General features: G+C 44.9%; 1 protein-coding gene across 2 annotated transcripts in view; it reads left to right on the plus strand.

Moving 5' to 3' along the window:
• The window catches only part of serinc5 (serine incorporator 5), a 126,825-nt gene that overhangs the window by 36,641 nt on the left and 77,598 nt on the right, over positions 1 to 12,586 (plus strand). The gene's annotated exons all lie outside the window — the stretch shown is intronic.

The following is a 12,586-nucleotide window of genomic DNA, read 5'->3' on the forward strand; positions in this document are numbered from 1 at the left end:
CAGACCGACAGATACCACTAATAATAAGTCCATCTTTGGAATGAATAACAAAGTTGTTTCAAGGCCAGGTTTCCACAGTTGCTCATTCTCATGTTTCTGCTGCAGGAGTAATCAGTTCAGCTGCATCAGGTTCTGCTTCTGACCTTCGGCTGCGAGAGCTTTATCTTGGGTCTGACTGCTTTGTTTTTCCAATCATATCCATGCTCAGAAGCTGTGGTATGCAGTGGGAGGAAGGTCATCGGCCAAACTTTGATGCAGCCAAACTGATCCTGCTTAATCTGAATTCCACCAGAAACGCCCAAGAAATTGTGCAAATCTGGTCCAGGGACAACTTGGTTATTAACTCTGAAGATGGGCTTTAGTGGCATTTATCTGTAATTTGTTACTTGGATAATGGCTTAAGGGTTTCTGTTGGTGGTTTCTGGTTACCTAGGTAATCACTTAAGGTTGACTGCACCTTTTTCAAAGCTCGCCGCAGCAGGTTTTGTTACTGCAGAAGAGATTGCCTGTAAGAGCAGTGAAATGTTGACTGTTACCGTTTCTCTTTCTTTTGATCTATTTTTGTTCTACCTTTTCTGCCTTTTATTTTGTTTCTAACTCTGTAACCAGCAATGCACAACCTGTTTAGTATGCCTTTCTTGAACATTAAATTAATGTTCCCTGCCTTTGCACAGTTCTGTAATTCTGTTTTGTAATGCTTCATCAGGAAATTGTGGATTTTTATATGAAAGAGAAGGTATACCTCTGTTTAAAACCGAAAGCTCCTCTCGGTACTCTAAGGGTTATCCTGTTCCAAATTGGGAGGTGTCCCATCTATTGGTAATTCATAGAATTACATAGAATATACAGCACAGAAATAGGCCTTCGGCCCAACCAGTCCATGCTGGCGTTTATGCTCCACTCGAGCCTCCTCCCGTCTTTCCTCATCTAACTCCATCAGCAGAACCCTCTATTCCCTTCTCCCTCATATGCTTGTCTAGCTTCCCCTTAAATGCATCTATACTATTTGCCTCAACCACTCCCAATGGTAGCAAGTTCCACATTCTCACCACTCTCTGGGTAAAGAAGTTTCTTCTGAATTCTCTTTTTGATTTCTTGGTGACTATCTTATATTGCTGTTTGTGGGAGCTTGCTGTGTGCAAATTGTCTGCCACATTTCCTACATTACAACAGTGACTGCACTTCAAAAAAAAAAAAAAAGTGCTTCATTGGCTGTGAGGCACTTTGGGACGTCCTGAGGTCATGATAGGTGCTATATAAATGCAAGTCTTTCTTTTAGTGATTTTATGTATTTGAACTCACAGATTACTTTGCTCCTCTACCCCATTTAGATTCTTATTTTCCAAGTATTATATGACCTTATTTTTCTTATAATTTTAATACCTCACCCTTATCTGTGTTGAAATTAATTTGCCAATTATATGCCCATTCTGCATGTTTATTAATGTCTTCTTGTAATTTGTTGCAGTCCCCCTCGGTGTTGACTATCTCCTCCCCGCCCCCTAATTTGGTGTCCTCTTCAAATTTAGAAATTGCGTTTTTGATTCCACAGTCTAAATATTCAACATAAATTGTGAACAACAGTGTTCCCAGCACTGATCCTTGTGGGACCCCACTTTCCACCTTCTGCTTTCTGTCTTTCAGCCAGCCATAGTTTGGGGATGGTAAAGGGTTTGTAAACTGCAGCTCTCTCTAAGTGAGCAGAATAAAGTTAGTAGAGTTAAAAGACTGACTTCCAATGCAGCCCCATCGCAAGGTTTCTTCTTATCATCAGCAGGGTTTTAGGATTGAGCAAGTTTGCAATTATTGAGGTTATTTTGTTCTGCTGGTCAAATCCAATTGCGGCAGATAGACTACCCACTAGCAATGATGAGAACCTTCTGGAATAATAATCGGGTTAAGGTTTCTGAATGAATAGAAAGTACTTGAAGCAACAAAGGCGCAAGAGCCAGTTGATTGGGCAGCATCCACCGTTTACAGGAGTCTCTTGGTGCTATGCTCTGTATGTCAGCTGTGCTGGTGACTTCAGTTCATTGATTGTGAAGGACAGTAAGTGCTTTGTATCTACATTTCCATGTGACTGTCTGCTAAGTAAAAAAAGCTACTGAAAACAATGAGAATCTTGTTCTTATCTGTGGAAGGTTTTTTTTTAATCTAGAAAGTTTGCTACATTTTCCCCACTCCCCCAAATAGTCCACGGTGAATTTTAACACGTTGGCCCAGATATTCCGATCGCAGGCCTCCCGCGGGCGGAGGACTGCGATCTGGAAAAATCTGCGCCCTTACCTGAGGGCTCCCGGGAGGCGCACAGTTCCAATGCTGGGCCTCTCCAAAATACCAGTGCGCAGGGCCCATGTATCCCAGAGGCGCAGGTAGTTCGCAGCATCCCTGGAATCACGTGGGCCATGGGGAGCCGATCAAAGAAGGGAATCTCCCTTCATACATTTGACAGGAAGATCTGTAAAATATATGAATGGAGATCTCCCCCAAAACATAGTAAAACTTTAAATAATTTTTTTTTAAATCACATTTTTAAAATGACTTGAAAGTACAAATAAATTAATATTTTAAACAAAACTTTACATTTTTGAAAAAAATAATTACATTTTTTTACGGAGCTAAAACTAAACTTACCTTTTTTTAAAAGTATTTTTAAATGGTAAAGGAGAGGACATATAAATTGGCCAGAAAAAACAGTAAACCTGAGGATTGGGAGCAGTTTAGGATTCAACAAAGGAGGGCAAAGGGATTAATTGAGAAGGGGAATATAGAATATGAGAGTAAGCTTGCAGGGAACATAAAAACTGACTGTAAAAGCTTTTATAGATATGTGAAGAGAAAAAGATTGGTGAAGTCAAGCGTAGGTCCCTTGCAGTCAGAATCAGGGGAATTTATAATGGGGAACAAAGAAATGGCAGACCAATTAAATACATATTTTGGTTCTGTCGTCACAAAGGAGGACACAAATAACCTCCCAGAGATGTCGGGGAACATAGGGTCTGATGAAAGGGAGGAACTGAAAGAAATCAGTATTTGTAGGGAAATGGTGTTAGGGAAATTGACGGGATTGAAGACCGATAAATCCCCAGGGCCTGATAATCTACATCCTAGGATACTTAAGGAAGTGGCCCTAGAAATAGTAGATGCATTGCTGATCATCTTCCAACATTCGATGGAATCTGGAACATGGATTGGAGGGTAGCTAATGTTACCCCACTATTCAAAAAAGGTGGTAGAGAGAAAATGGGGAATTACAGACCGGTAAGCCTGACCTCGGTAGTGGGGAAAATGCTAGAGTCCATTATAAAGGATGTAATAGCAGAGCACTTGGAAAACAGTGACCGGATCGGACAAAGTCAACATGGATTTACAAAAGGTAAATCGTGCTTGACTAATCTACTGGAATTTTTTGAGGATGTAACTGGTAAAATAGATAAGGGAGAACCAGTGGATGTGGTGTATTTGGACTTTCAGAAGGCTTTCGATAAGGTCCCGCAAAAGAGATTAGCGTGTAAAGTTAAGGCACATGGGATTGGGGGCAAGGTATTGACTTGGATAGAGAACTGGCTGGCAGACAGAAAGCAAAGAGTTGGAATAAACGGGTCTTTTTCCGAATGGCAGGCAGTGGCTAGTGGGGTACCGCAGGGATCGGTCATTGGACCCCAGCTATTCACAATATATATTAATGATCTAGACAAGGGAACTAGATGTAATATCTCCAAATTTGCAGATGACACAAAGCTGGGTGGGCGTGTGTGCTGTGAGGCGGATGCTGGGAAACTCCAGAATGATTTGGACAGGTCGGGTGATTGGGCAGAAGCATGGCAGATGCAATATAATGTGGATAAATGTGAGGTTATCCACTTTGGTGTCAAAAACAAGAAAACAGATTAATATCTGAATGGCAATAGTTTGGGAGAAGGGGAAGTGCAACGAGACCTGGGTGTCCTTGTGCACCAGTTGCTGAAGGTAAGCATGCAGGTGCAGCAAGCGGTTAAGAAGGCATATGGTATGTTGGCCTTCGTAGCGAGAGGGTTTGAGTACAGGAACAAGGATGTCTTGCAGTTGTACAGGGCCTTGGTGAGACCACACCTTGAGTATTGTGTGCAGTTTTGGTCGCCTTATCTGAGGAAGGATGTTCTTGCCATGGAAGGAGTTCAGCAAAGATTCACCAGGCTGATACCTGGGATGGCAGGAATGATGTATGAGGAGAGATTGGGTCGATTGGGCTTATACTCGCTGGAGTTTAGAAGAATGAGAGGTGATCTCATTGAAACTTATAAAATTCTGACCGGACTGGACAGACTAGATGCAGGAAGGATGTTCCCGATGGTCAGGGAGTCCAGAACCAGGGGTCACAGTCTAAGGATAAGGGGTAAGCCATTTAGGACAGAAATGAGGAGGAATTTCTTCACCCAGAGAGTGGTGAACCTGTGGAATTCTCTACCACAGAAGGCAGTAGAGGCCAATTCATTCTTAAATATATTCAAGAAGGAGTTGGATATATTTCTTAAGGCTAAAGGGATCAAGGGGTATGGGGAGAAAGCAGAGACAGGGTACTGAATTTGGATGATCAGCCATGATCGCATTGAATGGCGGAGCAGGCTTGAGGGGCTGAATGGCCTACTCCTGCTCCTATTTTCTATGTAAATCAGTGGAAATTAAAAAAAAAAAAAAAAAAAAAAACTTTTTTCAACTCTTATCCTGGTAAAAGCAGGCGTTACGCCTGCTTTTACCAGGCTCAAGAATTGTAAGTGTTTTCTGCGGGCAAATGGTCTCCAAAAGGCGGAACTCTCCGCCCGTAGAGGCCCTTCTCCAGGGCAGCCGGAGGATCTGTCTAGTTTTCTTGACCGATCGGAAATGCCGGTTTCCAGCGCATGCGCAGTGCATGCCTGAAACCGGCATTTCCAATATCCCTACGGGTGGGCACACAGTGTGTACCCACCCATAGGGATCGGAATATCTGGCCCGTTGTGTCTTCTCTGCAGTTCTGAAGTTGCACGTAACTGCACTCATTGGAAACGCACCAGCAAACTTTCAGAAATACACCCATTTTAAAACTGCTCGAGGTGCTAAAGTTCTCTAAATGGCTGCCTGGAGTGATAGCAACAAAAATATACATATTACTCACCAGAAATAATGGCAAGCTGATCAGATTGGAGGTAGTGGTGAACACTGAACTTTATCTTATCACCATTATCTCTAGTGAGGAATTGTTTTCATGTGTACAGATTACTGAAAGCTATAATCCCATAGGCTGCTTTGAAGAGATAATTACTGGTCCTAGCCCTTTTCGGGCTACCCCGGATCAGGCGTATTCCCCAGATGTTCACCTTCAACTAAAGTTAGAAATAGACGAATCCTAAAAGACGCTTAATTGGGTCTAAAGGTCCAGACTGTCTCTCCCTAAAGGAAAGGAATGACCCGAAGATGTTACCGTCCTCCAGATAGCACTTTTAATAAATGTAACTAGACTGTAACCTTCCAGATATTATGAGGATCCGGAAAACTCCCCCAGAATTCTGCAACTCCTCACCAAAGAGTGTACAGAGATTGAGTTTACGAGTTTGATACAGAAGTACAATTCTAAAAAAATATAGATTTAGTAAAGAACTGATATGCAGTTATCAGCTGGTGATTCAGTCGCAACATTAACAGTTCAAAATACAAATCTTTACAATTCTTATCAGAGATCCTTATTCTCAAATCTTAACTTCGTTACATTTTTACATTTCTTACTTGGTCTTAATCCAGGATATCCACCAAAATCAAATACCTTTAATCCCGAGACTTAGAGTTGAAAACTGACAGAGATTGCCCCTGAAGTCTGAGAATCGCTTTGCCCCTTCCAGCGACTTCTGTCTTCCCATTTGAAAGTTCTATATTTATATTCTTTCTCAGTGGCATATCCTTTGAAGTTTTCTGCTGATGTAAGCTAATTATCTCTAGTCATATTTCTGTTGACCCTTTCTATTCTTACAGTCAGTTCAGCTGTTAGCTTGCAGAATCATGTCTCTACCTTTTAGGTGTTCAAAACTTATCATAAAAACAATGTGACAGCAGTGGTTCTATTGATGTCATTTTTACAAACGTCTCCTGTTCAAATCTTAAGTCATATCAGCTGGTTGTAAGCAGACTTCATGTCTCCTAGGTGTTCCAAGTTCAACACAAAAACAATGTGATTGCTTGGTGCATCTATTGATGTCATATTTATGAAAGTCTTCTGTTTGTATCTTTTTACAACATATAAATTAAAAACACTTCAACCAGATGCACCATTGTCCCCCATGCCACCTCAGTTGGTTGTATTAAGAATTATGTCTCCTGTCTTTCATTTGATGTCATATTTATGAAGGCATATGTTTCTTTAATTTATGTGATTTATTTCAAAGTGTTGGTTTATGACACTTTTAACTGGGCATTTCATTGTGTTCCCTGCAAAGCTCAGACTTTCTGGAAGCTCTAACCCTCTGCTTCAATAGGGCTATTGTTTCAGTGTCAACAACTGATCTTACCTCAAAAGCCTGTATGCTGTTTACAGCTTTGTGTTATTGAGGCTTTTAGATTTTTAAACCCAGTTTGTCATGTTTTAATAAAGTCAGAATTTTGTTCATAGGATGGTGTATTTTTCTGAATATGGCTATTCCTTCACAGCTTTACGTTATCTAAAGTAGAATGGTTCCACTCGGGTAAGGCCAGGCAGTGGCTCAGCCCCGCCCACGTTGGCAGTGGAACAACATAGTAACAGGAGTAGGCCATTCAGCCCCTCAAGCCTATTCCGCCATAGGTGGAGTGTGAGCCCACCACAGCCTTTGCATTAATAGTTTTCTCGAAGGCGCAGTGTTTTCTAAGTTTGGGCGTGCTGATGTTTTCAGAATATGTCTATTGGATATATGTTTCCTTTTCTTAACTTGAGCAGGTTTTTTTCTGATTGGTGTTTTGGAATGCTGTATTATAGCAATAGAGCATTTTGTCTGTTCAGTCACTTTACTCTTAGTTCACCACGTTGACCTACATTGGCACCCGGTCCATCAATGCCCGATTTTAAAATTCCATCCTTGTTTTCAAATCTCTCCGTGGCCTTGCCCCTCCCTGAGCTGTCAGCCGTGGCTCAGTGGGCAGCACTCTCGCCTCTGAGTCAGAAGGTTGTAGGTTCAAGTCCCACTCCAGCGACTTGAGCACAAAAATCTAGGCTGACACTCCAGTGCAGTGCTGAGGGAGTGCTGCACTGTCGGAGATGCCGTCTTTCAGATGAGACATTGAACTGAGGCCCTTTCTGTTCTCTCAGGTCGACGTAAAAAATCCCATGGCATTATTTCGAAGAAGAGCGGGGCTGGGGGGGTTATCCCCGGTGTCCTGGCCAATATTTATCCCTCAATCAACATCACTAAAACAGATTATCTGGTCAATATGACATTGCTGTTTGTGAAAGCTTGCTGTGTGCAAATTGGCTGTCGCCTTTCCTACATTATAGCAGTGACCACACTTCTTAAGTATTTAGTTGGCTGTAAAGAGCGTTGGACGTCCTATGATCATGAACGATGCTATATAAATGCAAGTCTTTCTTTATTTTCTATCTCTGTAACCTCCTACAACCCTCGAGATTTCTGCATTCCACCAATTCTGGCTTCTTCGCAGGCTCGATTTTAATTGCTCCACTATTGGTGGCCGTGCCTTCAGCTGTCCAGGCCCTAAGCTCTGGAGTTCTCTCCCTAAACCTCTCCGCCTCTCTACCTCTGTCCTCCTTTAAGACACTCATTCTTTAAAACCTATGGCCGCAATTTTACTAATGGAGGCGGCCTGAGTGCGGGTCCGCTGCTCGGAGGCTTTCCGACCCGCTCCCGGCAGCCACTTCCCAGAACTTGCCATTTTGTGTTGATTGGCCTCGTTACGGCCGACGTGCGGGTCCCTCCAGGCAATTGTTGGTGGCTGTCAGTTTCTCACGTCTGATGACGCGTTGTTTGAAAGAAAATTTAAAGGGGCTGTTATAAATCTCATCATTCATCAAGAAACTACTTGTGAAATAACGCTGGACGGCCAGCTGGTGGCGCCGTCCAAGGAGTATAAATACTCGGGCGTAGGCCCAACTTTCCAGAGACATTTTGTAAGACAAGGAACTAGTGAAGTACAACTAGACCTCCATGTTCTGAAACAAGTTGATTAAAGCCTTGCTTTATGCTCAAACCAAGTGCGTAGTGAGTTTTATTACGTCAATTTAATCAACTTGATATCGACTCCATGCTTTGGGTGATTTCGGGAACAGCCAGCTACGACTCGAACCGTAGAAGGGAACTCAGACAAGTAATCGATCCATCATGGAGAAACTACTCAGAACCGACCGATCGACCTGGACCCGAATTCACTTATAGCTGCTAAGGTATGGAAACACTGGTATCGTACTTTCAGCAACTTCCTCAGGGTGTGTGGTGAGAATGTTCCTGATAAATTAGAGATACTTGCTAATTATGTATCCCCGCACGGTGGCATAATGGTTAGCACTGTTGCCTCACAGCGCCAGAGACCCGGGTTCGAATCCGGCCTCGGGCGACTGTCTGTGTGGAGTTTGCACATTCTCCCCGTGTTTGCGTGGGTTTTCTCCGGGTGCTCCGGTTTCCTCCCACAGTCCAAAGATGTGCGGGTTAGGTTGATTGGCTATGATAAATTGACCCTTAGTGTTAGGGGAATTAAATACGTGGGGTTACAGTGATAGGGTGGGATATGTGTCGGCGCAGGCTCGATGGGCCGAAATGGCCTCTATCTGCACTGTGGGGTTTCTGTGATTCATGTGTTTGATTATATCGAAGACTGTGTAGACTGTGATGCCGCTATCCAAATACTACAGCAGCTATATGTCAAGTCCCCAAATGAAATTTTTGCTCGGCATCTACTGGCCACAACTCGACAACAACCCGGGGAATCACTTGACGAATTCCTTCAGAAACTTCGCAGGCTCAGTAAGGGTTGTAATCTTAAAGCTGTTACAGCTGAGCAGTACCAGGAGGAGTTAATTGTGATTCCTTTATTAATGGGATTGCATCTCCCTTCATACATCAGTGTCTGTTGGAGAATAAAACCCTCAAGTTACAGGCTGCCTATGACCAGGCATGTTCTCTGGACTTAGCAAAGAGGAATGCAGACACCTATCTTTCACCACGTGCACGGGCTGCTGCTATCACTTTTAGTGACTCTTTCGATAGGCCTCGGGCGGAAGCCCTCATGGATGACGACTCCAACCCAGCTGATGACAACCCTACCCTAGAAACCTACACTGATGACGACCCCGCCCTAGCGGCATCTTGGCAATCTGGAAGGAAGTGTTTCTTCTGTGGAGGTGCGTTCCATTATAGGAAATTTTGTCCTCGTAACGTGACCTGCAATCATTGCAGCAAGAAAGGTCACTTTTCTAAGGTATGCCAGTCAAGAGCCACTGTTAGTAAGAAAGGCCACTTTTCTAAGGTCTACCGGTCGAGAGCTCCTGTTAGTTTTGCCGCTACTAGCTATAAAACTGCTCCTCCCCCAAGAGCCGCTACTAAGGTTACAGCTGCAATCTATAAAACTGCTCCTCCCCCAAGAACCACTACTAAGATTACAGCTGTCAAGGGTAAAACTGCCCCATCTCCCATCACAGCTGTTTTTCCCCAAAGTCTGTCCTATGCAGCCACGAAGGTTTTGGTAAATGGACACATTTTGAGTGCACTAATCGACTCATGCAGCTCTGACAGCTTCATTAGTGAGCGGGCTGTCAGTAAGTTAAAACTCCGCATTTACCACTCAGACAGGGAAATTGCAATGGCTCTGACGACACTGACCACCAATTCCTCCGGCTTTTGTCTTGTCGACCTTATTCTCAATGGCCGCACTTATTTCTCCACCTGGCTCGGGGTGCTCAAGAACCTATGCAGTGATGTGCTCCTGGGACAGGATTTCCAGAAACAACACAAGACTCACTTTCGAGTTTGTAGGGCCAAAGCCAGAGCTTAATATTTCCAAAGTACCGTTTTGTACGCTTTCGGTGGCTTCGCTCGATGAGCCCTCCTTGTTTGCCAATCTTTACCCCCAATGTAAGCCCATAGTCACTAAATCACGACGTTTCAGCCAAGATGATCGACCCTTTATCGAGACAGAAATCTCTCGCTTTCTAGCTGACGGTATCATTGAGCCATGTTTATCTTCCTGGCGGGCTCAAGTCGTTGTTGTTAAAAATCCTCTGAAGCAACACAAGAAACGTCTTTGCATCGATTACTCACAAACTATTAACCAGTATACCGACCTGGATGCCTACCCACTACCGCGCATCGATGACATGGTCAATAACCTTGCCAACTACAAGGTATTTTCAACTTTTGATTTAAAGCGCGCATATCATCAAGTGCCGTTAAAGGACTCTGACAAGAAGTATACGGCCTTTGAGGCCAATGGTCGGCTTTACCAGTTTTGTCGCCTTCCATTTGGGGTCACCAATGGGGTGGCCGTCTTTCAACGGGCAATGGATAGCCTAGTCAAACAGGAGAACTTAACAGACACTTTTCCATATCTGGATAATATCACCATTGCTGGTCATGACCAGAAGGAGCATGATGCCAACCTCCAGAAATTTTTTGACGTTCTCCGTCGTCGCAACTTAACCTTAAATGAGTCCAAATCTGTGAAATCAGTACCATTAGTCAACATCCTTGGCTACTGGGTGGGCAACGGTGTCATCAAACCGGATCCGGAGCGACTTCGTCCGCTCCAGGAGCTCCCCCCACCCCCCCCCCCCCCATACGAATCTCGGCTCTCCGTCGGGCACTCGGCATGTTCACCTATTATGCGAAATGGATACCCCACTTCTCCGACAAGATCCAGCCCCTGCTTCACGCAAAGTCATTTCCATTAGAGGCAACGGCTATTTCCGCTTTCAACCTCCTCAAGCGACAACTGGGAAAAGCCACGCTTCGTTCCATTGATGAAAATCTTCCTTTCGTGGTCGAGTGCGATGCATCGGATGTGGCGATCTCTGCTACCTTGAATCAAGGTGGTCGACTCGTTGCATTTCTGTCCAGAACTTTGCAGGGTAGCGAGCTCCATTATCCTCCTGTCGAGAAGGAGGCTACGGCCATCGTCGAAGCGGTACGTAAATTGAGTCATTTTCTCGCTCGTCGCCACTTCACACTTAGAACCGATCAGCGCTCCGTGGCCTTTATGCTGGATAACCGGAAACACACTAAGATCAAGAATAACAAAATACAACTCTGGAGGATGGAATTGGCCGCCTTTGGATACACCATACATTATCGACCCGGCAAAGAGAATGTGGCCCCAGATACCCTCACGCGGGCATTCTGCTCTTCGACGTCAACTTCGACTCTGGCGGATCTTCATACTGACTTATGCCATCCTGGCATTACCCATATGTTGCACTTTGTGTGATCTAAAAATCTCCCATTTTCTACGGAAGATGTGAAAAGAACGTGCTCCTCCTATAGAATTTGTATGGAATTAAAACCGCAATTCTTCTGTCCATCGGATGGCTCGCTCATGCACGCTATGCAGCAACTCAGCATTGACTTTAAAGGGCCATTGCCTTCCTCAACACGAAACACCTACTTACTGACTATGGTGGATGAATATTCACGCTTTCCCCTGTCCCAATATGCTTACTTCCACAGTGATCAAATGCCTTGATCAAGTCTTTTCCCTTTGCGGTATGGCCAATTTCATCCACTCTGATCGGGGTCCCTCCTTCATGTCAAGCGAACTCAAAAGTTATCTCTCCCAACGGGGAATCGCCGCAAGTAAAATGACACCGTACCATCCCATTGGTAACAGACAAGTTGAGAGATACAACGCTATCATTTGGAACGCTGTTTGTCTTGCACTGAGGTCACGCAACCTACCAGACCAGCAGTGGGAAACTATGCTCCCTGATGTGTTGCATTCCATCAGGTCTCTCCTTTCGACATCTACCAATGTCACACCTCGCGAGCGATTCTTCAGCTTCCAGCGTCGCTCCACCCATGGGATGTCTCTACCATCATGGTTGGCAGCTCCCGGCCCCATGCTGCTCCGAAGATTCGTCCGATCATCTAAAACCGATCCTCTCGTCGTCGAGGTAGAACTCACGGACGTCAACCCCATGCACGTGCAGTACCCTGACGTCCGGGAGTCCACTGTTTCGCTCCGGGACCTGGCTCCCTGTCCGGCCGGTTCCACGGACTCAACCGATAGAGGGACTCACGGGGATGATGCCCTACCTGGGGCATCGAGAGATCTGCCAGCTGCCCCACCGGATCCACTGGGGAGCCGAGCGCTCCTCGTGGGATGGCCACCTGAGGCCGGGACGCCGGTCAATTCCCGGCTATCCAACAGGATGAAGCCAGTTCTGCGCCTGTGGGGACCCACACCCAGAGTCACGATCTCCCAAGCCTCCCTCGGGTCGATCAGAGCAACATGGGCCCTGTCGATCCACCGGTACGGATCAGGTGGCCCAGGTACCAAGACACGGTCCGGGGAGACGTGCCTTCTAGCCATAAACAAAAATCTAAAAGACTGCGGCTATTCGTGGGTCCGCCTTATCCGCTAAGAGGAAGTCGTCGGACTTCCAAAT

Source organism: Somniosus microcephalus, chromosome 1 (assembly GCF_052327205.1).
Source record: "Somniosus microcephalus isolate GS21.2 chromosome 1, FLI_Smic_1.0, whole genome shotgun sequence".
NCBI classification, from domain to species: Eukaryota; Metazoa; Chordata; class Chondrichthyes; order Squaliformes; family Somniosidae; genus Somniosus; species Somniosus microcephalus.